We start from the raw sequence: 8,541 nt of genomic DNA, 5'->3' as shown, positions 1-8,541 counted from the left end.
TCCCCACGTACCTAGGTTGGGCAAAAGCAAAAACAGAGACAAAAGAATAGGGAGGGGACCTGCACCAGTGGGAGGGAGCTGTGAAGGAGGAAAGGTTTCCACACACTAGGAAGCCCCTTCACGGGCGGAGACTGCGGGTGGCCAAGGGGGGAAGCTTCGGAGCCACAGAGGAGAGCGCAGCAACAGGGGTGCGGAGGGCAAAGCGGAGAGATTCCCGCGCAGAGGATCACTGCCAACCAGCATTCACCAGCCTGAGAGGCTTGTCTGCTCACCTGCCGGGGCAGGTGGGGGCTGGGAGCTGAGCTCGGGCTTAGCAGGTCAGACCCCAGGGAGAGGACTGGGGTTGGCTGCGCGAACACAGCCTGAAGGGGGCTAGTGTGCCACAGCTAGCCGTGAGGGAGTCTGGGAAAAAGTCTGGAACTGCCTAAGATGCAATAGACCTTTCTTTTGGGGTGCACAAGGAGAGGGGATTCAGAGCACTGCCTAAACGAGCTCCAGAGATGGGCGCAAGCCGCAGCTATCAGCGCGGACACCAGAGATGGGCATGAAACGTTCAGGCTGCTGCTACAGCCACCAAAAAGCCTGGGTGCAAGCACAGTTCACTATCCACACCACCCCTCCCGGGAGCATTATGCAGCCCGCCACTGCCAGGGTCCCGTGATCCAGGGACAACTTCCCCGGGAGAACACACGGCACGCCTAAAGCTGGTGCAACTTCACGTTGGCCTCTGCCGCCGCAGGCTTGCCCAGCACTCCGTACCCCTCCCTCCCCCCGGCCTGAGTGAGCCAGAGTCCCCTAATCAACTGCTCCTTTAACCCCGTCCTGTCTGAGCGAAGAACAGATGCCCTCAGGCGACCTACACGCAGATGCGGGGCCAAATGCAAAGCTGAACCCCAGGAGCTGTGCGAACAGAGAAACGGAAATCACTCCCAGCAGACTCAGGAGCAGCGGATTAAATCTCCACAATCAACTTGATGTACGCTGCATCTCTGGAATACCTGAATAGACAACAAATCATCCCAAATTGAGGCGGTGGACTTTAGGAGCAACAATATATATATACATTTTTCCTTTTTCTCTTTTAGTGAGTGTGTATGTGTATGCTTCTGTGTTTGATTTTGTCTGTATACCTTTGCTTTTACCATTTGTCCTAGGGTTCTGTCTGTCCTTTTTTTTTTTTTTTTTCTGTAGTTTTAGAGCTTGTTATCATTGGTGGATTTGTTTTTTGGTTTGATTGCTCTCTTCCTTCTTTCTTTCTTTCCTTTTTTTAAAATTATTTTTAAATTTTTAATAATTATTTTTTATTTTAAAAAGTTTATTTTATTTTATTATTTTTCTTTCTTTCTTCCTTTTTTCTCCCTTCTATTCTGAGCCATGTGGATGACAGGGTCTTGGTGCTCCAGCCGGGTGTCAGGCCTGTGCCTCTGAGGTGGGAGAGCCGAGTTCAGGACATGGGTCCACCAGAGAACTCCCAGCTCCACATAATATCAAAAGGTGAAAATCTCCCAGAGATCTCCATCTCAACACCAAGACCCAGCTCCACTCAATGACCAGCAAGCTACAGTGCTGGACACCCTATGCCAAAGAACTAGCAAGACAGGAACACAAGCCCACGCACTAGCAGAAAGCCTGCCTAAAATCATAAATAAGGTCACAGACACCCCAAAACACATGACCCGATGTGGACTGGCCCAACAGAAAGACAAGATCCAGCTTCACCACCAGAACACAGGCACTAGTCACCTCCATAAGGAAGCCTACACACCCCACTGAACCAACCTTAGCCACTAGGAGCAGACACCAAAAACAATGGGAATTAAGAACCAGCAGCCTGCAAAAAGGAGACCCCAAACACAGTAAGTGAAGCAAAATGAGAGGACAGAGAAACACACAGCAGATGAAGGAGCAAGGTAAAAACCAACCAGACCAAACAAATGAAGAGGAAATAGGCAGTATACCTGAAAAAGAATTCAGAGTAATGATAGTAAAGATGATCCAAAATCTTGGAAATAGAATGGAGAAAATAAAAGAAACGTTTAACAAGGACCTAGAAGAACTAAAGAGCAAACAAACAATGATGAACAACACAGTAAATGAAATTAAAAATTCTCTAGAAGGAATCAGTAGCAGAATAACTGAGGCAGAAGAACGGATAAGTGACCTGGAAGATAAAATATTGGAAATAACTACCTCAGAGCAGGATAAAGAAAGAAGAATGAAAAGAATTGACGACAGTCTCAGAGACCTCTGGGACAACATTAAACACACCAACATTCGAATTATTAGGGTCCCAGAAGAAGAAGAGAAAAAGAAAGGGACTGAGAAAATATTTGAGGAGATTATAGTTGAAAATTTCCCTACTATGGGAAAGGAAATAGTTAATCAAGTCCAGGCAGCACAGAGAGTCCCATACAGGATAAATCCAAGGAGAAATACACCAAGACACATATTAATCAAACCATCAAAAATTAAATACAAGGAAAAATTATTAAAAGCAGCAAGGGAAAAACAACCAATAATATACAAGGGAATCCCCATAAGGTTAACAGCTGATCTTTCAGAAGAAACTCTGCAAGCCAGAAGCGGGTGGCAGGACATATTTAAAGTGATTACAGGGAAAACCTACAACCAAGATTACTCTACCCAGCAAGGATCTCATTCAGATTTGACGCAGAAATTAAAACCTTTACAGACAAGCAAAAACTAAGAGAATTCAGCACCACCAAACTAGCTTTACAACAAATGCTGAGGGAACTTCTCTAGGCAGAAAACACAAGAGAAGGAAAAGACCTACAATAACGAACCCAAAACAATTAAGAAAATGGTAATAGGAACATATGTACTGATAATTACCTTAAATGTAAATGGATTAAATGCTCCAACCAAAAGACGTAGACTGGCTAAATGGATTCAAAACCAAGACCCGTACATATGCTGTCTAGAAAAGACCCACTTCAGACCTAGGGACACATACAGACTGAAAATGAGGGGATGGAAAAAGATATTCCATGCAATTGGAAATCAAAATAAAGCCGGAGTAGCAATTCTAATATCATATAAAATAGACTTTAAAATAAAGTCTATTACAAGAGACAAAGAAGGACACTACATAATGATCAAGGGATCAATCCAAGAAGAAGATATAACAATTGTAAATATGCACCCAACATAAGAGCACCTCAATACATAAGGCAAATGCTAACAGCCATAAAAGGGGAAATCGACAGTAACAAAATCATAGTAGGGGACTTTAACACCCCACTTTCACCAATGGACAGATCATCCAAAATGAAAATAAATAAGGAAACACAAGCTTTAAATGATACATTAAACAAGGTGGACTTAGTTGATATTTATAGGGCATTCCATCTGAAAACAACAGAATACACTTTCTTCTCAAGTGCTCATGGAACATTCTCCAGGATAGATCATATCTTGGGTCACAAATCAAGCCCTGGTAAATTTAAGAAAATTGAAATCATATCAAGTATCTTTTCTGACCACAACACTATGAGACTAGATAACAATTACGGGAAAAAATCTGTAAAAAATACAAACACATGGAGGCTAAACAATACACTACTTAATAATCAAGAGATCACTGAAGAAATCAAAGAGGAAATCAAAAAATACCTAGAAACAAATGAGAATGAAAACACGACCACCCAAATCCTATGGGATGCAGCAAAAGCAGTTCTAAGAGGGAAGTTTATAGCAATATAATGCTACCCTGAGAAACAAGAAACATCTCAAATAAACAACCTAACCTTACACCTAAGGCAATTAGAGAAAGAAGAAGAAGAACAACAACAAAAAACCAAAGGTAGCAGAAGGAAAGAAAAAAGATCAGATCAGAAATAAATGAAAAAGAAATGAAGGAAACAATAGCAAATATCAATAAAACTAAAAGCTGGTTCTTTGAGAAGATAAACAAAATTGATAAACCATTAGCCAGACTCATCAAGAAAAAAGGAGAAGACTCAAATCAATAGAATTAGAAATGAAAAAGGAGAATTAATAACTGACACTGCAGAAACACAAAGGATCATGAGAGATTACTACAAGCAAATATATGCCAATAAAATGGACAACCTGGAAGAAATGGACAAATTCTTAGAAAAGCACAACCTTCTGAGACTGAACCAGGAAGAAATAGAAAATATAAACAGACCAATCGGGGCTTCCCTGGTGGCGCAGTGGTTGAGAGTCCGCCTGCTGATGCACGGAACACAGGTTCCTGCCCTGGTCCTGGAGGATCCCACATGCCGCGGAGCGGCTGGGCCCGTGAGCCATGGCCGCTGGGCCTGAGTGTCTGGAGCCTGTGCTCCGAAACGGGAGAGGCCACAGCAGTGAGAGGCCCATTTACCACAAAAAAAAGGGAAAAAAAGGGAAAAAAAGGAAAAACAGACCAATCATAAGCACTGAAATTGAAACTGTGATTAAATATCTTCCAACAAACAAAAGCCCAGGACCAGATAGCTTCACAGGCGAATTCTACCAAACATTTAGAGAAGAGCTAACATCTATCCTTCTCAAACTCTTCCAAAATATAGCAGAGGGAGGAACACTGCCCAACTCATTCTACGAGGCCACCGTCACCCTGATACCAAAACCAGACAAAGATGTCACAAAGAAAGAAAACTACAGGCCAATATCACTGATGAACATAGATGCAAAAATCCTCAACAAAGTACGAGCAAACAGAATCCAACAACACATTAAAAGGATCATACACCATGATCAAGCGGGGTTTATCTCAGGAATTGAAAGATTCTTCAATATACATGAGTCAATCAATGTGATACACCATATGAACAAATTGAAGAATAAAAACCATATGATCATCTCAATAGATGCAGAAAAAGCTTTTGACAAAATTCAACACCAATTTATGATAAAAATCCTCCAGAAAGTGGGAATAGAGGGAACTTATCTCAACATAATAAAGGCCATATATGAGAAACCCACAGCCAACATCATTGTCAATGGTGAAAAACTGAAACCATTTCCATTAAGATCAAGAACAAGACAAGGTTGCCCACTCTCACCACTATTATTCAACATTGTTTTGGAAGTTTTAGCCACATCAATCAGACAAGAAAAAGAAATAAAAGGAATCCAAATTGGAAAAGAAGAAGTAAAGCTGTCACTGTTTGCAGGTGACATGATACTATACATAGAGAATCCTAAAGATGCCACCAGAAAACTACTAGAGCTCATCAATGAATTTGGTAAAGTAGCAGGATACAAAATTAATGCACAAATACCTCTTGCAGTCCTATACACTAATGATGAAAAATCTGAAAGAGAAATTAAGGAAACATTCCCATTTACCATTGCAACAAAAAATATGTAATACCTAGGAATAAACCTACCTAAGGAGACAAAAGACCTGTATGCAGAAAACTATAAGACACTGTTGAAAGAAATTAAAGATGATACCAACAGATGGAGAGATATACCATGTTCTTGGATTGGAAGAATCAACATTGTGAAAATTACTATACTACCCAAAGCAATCGACAGATTCAATGCAATCCCTGTCAAACTACCAATGGCATTTTTCACAGAACTAGAACAAAAAATTTCACAATTTGTATGGAAACACAAAAGAGCCCGAATAGCCCAAGCAATCTTGAGAAAGAAAAATGGAGCTGGAGGAATTAGGCTCCCTGACGGCAGACTATACTACAAAGCTACAGTAATCAAGACAATATGGTACTAGCACAAAAACAGAAATATAGATCAATGGAATAGGATAGAAAGCCCAGAGATAAACCCATGCAACTAATCTATGTCAAAGGAGGGCAAAGATATACAATGGAGAAAAGACAGTCTCTTCAAAAAGTGGTGCTGGGAACACTGGAAACTACATGTAAAAGAATGAAATTAGAACACTCCCTAACACCATACACAAAAATAAATTCAAAATGGATTAAAGACCTAAATGTAAGGCCAGACACTATAAAACTCTTAGAGGAAAACATAGGCAGAACACTCTATGACATAAATCAGAGCAAGATCCTTTTTGACCTACCTCCTACAGAAATGGAAATTAAAAAAATAAATAAACAAATGGGACCTAATGAAACTTAAATGCTTTTGCACAGCAAAGGAAACCATAAACAAGACGAAAAGACAACTCTCAGAATGGGAGAAAATATTTGCAAATGAAGCAACTGACAAAGGATTAATCTCCAGAATTTACAAGCAGCACATGCAGCTCAATATAAAAAAAAAAACAACCCAATCCAAAAATGGGCAGAAGACCTAAATAGACATTTCTCCAAAGAAGATATACAGATTGCCAACAAACACATGAAAGAATGCCCAACATCATTAATCATTAGAGAAATGCAAATCAAAACCACAATAAGTATCACGTCACACCAGTCAGAATGGCCATCATCAAAGAATCTAGAAACAATAAATTCTGGAGAGGGTGTGGAGAAAAGGGAACACTCTTGCATTGCTGGTGGGAATGTAAATTGATACAGCCACTATGGAGAACAGTATGGAGGTTCCTTAGAAAACTAAAAAGAGAACTACTATACGACCCAGCAATCCCACTACTGGGCATATACCCTGAGAAAACCATAATTCAAAAAGAGTCATGTACCACAATGTTCTTTGCAGCTCTATTTAGAATAGCCAGGACATGGAAGCAACTTAAGTGTCCATCAAGAGTTGAATGGATAAAGAAGATGTGGCACATATATACAATGGGATATTACTCAGCCATAAAAAGAAATGAAATTGAGTTATCTGTAGTGAGGTGGATGGACCTAGAGTCTGTCATACAGAGTGAAGTAAGTCAGAAAGAGAAAAACAAGTACCGTATGCTAACACATATATATGGAATCTAAAAAAAAAAGAAGGTCATGAAGAACCTAAGGGGAAGACGGGAATAAAGACACAGACCTACTAGAGAATGGACTTGTGGACACGGGGAGGGGGAAGGGTAAGCTGGGACGAACTGAGAGAGTGGCATGGACATATATACACTACCAAATGTAAAATAGAGAGCTAGTGGGAAGCAGCCGCATAGCACAGGGAGATCAGCTCCATGCTTTGTGACCACGTAGAGGGGTGGGATAGGGAGGGTGGGAGGGAGGGAGATGCAAGAGGGAAGAGATATGGGGATATATGTATATGTATAGCTGTTTCACTTTGTTATAAAGCAGAAACTAACACACCATTGTAAAGCAATTATACTCCAATAAAGATGTTAAAATAAATAAATAAATAAAATTTATATATGAAAAAAGGAATCAAACAATATGTGGTCTTCTACAATATCCTTCTTTTATTTAGCATAATGCTTTCAAGTTTCATCCATGTTATAGCATGGATGGTTAAGTTGGTTATACTATGTATTGTTGTACATATGTTTTGAATTTTGATTTGAACAAATGTATCAGTCTTTTCTTTAGATTTCTGATTTTTGTCTTACTTAAGAAATCCTCCCCTTTCTCTGAGTTATAAACATTAATATATTCTTTAATAATTGCAAGTTTTGTTTTTCATATTTAAATTACCTGCAGTTTATTTTGCATATGTCACATAAAGATTTAATTCTTTTACACATTGGTAGTCAATTGTCCAGCACTACTTATTGAATAGTACATCGATTCCCCCACTGTTTTGTATTATACAATAAGGTCTCATATATGTTTAGGACTGTTTACCCTGTGCCATTATGATAGATTTATAGTAAATCTTAAGAGAGAAAAGGCATTAAATTTGGTAGGGCAAGTGTCCTATCCTTTTTCTTCTTTTTTGCAACTGACTTTAATGTTAATGACCATAGGGATCTGTTTTTTTAAGTTCCACTAAAAATACCCTGTTAGAATTTTGTTGGAAATTTCATTTAATTCATAGAGTAATTTGGAAAGAATCAACATTTTAATGTACAGTTGAATAAACATTGGCTATATTACCTCTTATTCCATCTGTTGGAGTCTCTAGTCCTCCCTTTCCCCCTGCTCAGAAGTAGACCCTGAGATGAGAATTTGAGTGTAAGTCCCCCCTTATCCTCACTTTTGCTTTCCGAGGTTTAAGTTACCTGCCGTCAACCTCAGTCCAAAAATATTGAATGGAAAATTCTGGAAATAATTCATAAATTTTAGATTGCATCCCCTTCTGAGTAGCATGATGAAATCTTATGCTGCCCCACTCTGTCCTGCCCAGGACGTGAATCATCCTTTTGTCCTTCATATCCCGCCCAATAGTTTTGGTTATCAGACTGACTGATGCAGCATCGCAGTGCGGTGTTCAAGTAATCCTTATTTTACTTAATAATGGCTCCAAGGGCAAGAGTAGTGACACCGGCAATTCTGATACGCCAAAGAGAAGTCGTAGAGTGCTTCCTTTAAGTGAAAAGGTGAATATTCTCAACTTAATAAGAAAAGAAAAAAAGTCAGACGCTGGGGTTGCTAAAATCTACAGTGAGTACAAATCTTCCGTCTGTGAAATTGTGAAGGAAAAAGGAATTCCGTGCTAGTTTTGTTGTCACACCTCAAACTGCAAAAGTTACAGCCA

The sequence above is a fragment of the Delphinus delphis genome, chromosome 15 (assembly GCF_949987515.2).
Source record: "Delphinus delphis chromosome 15, mDelDel1.2, whole genome shotgun sequence".
Lineage (NCBI taxonomy): Eukaryota > Metazoa > Chordata > Mammalia > Artiodactyla > Delphinidae > Delphinus > Delphinus delphis.
The sequence above is the reverse complement of the archived record's forward strand: the minus strand, read 5'-3'. Positions refer to the sequence as shown.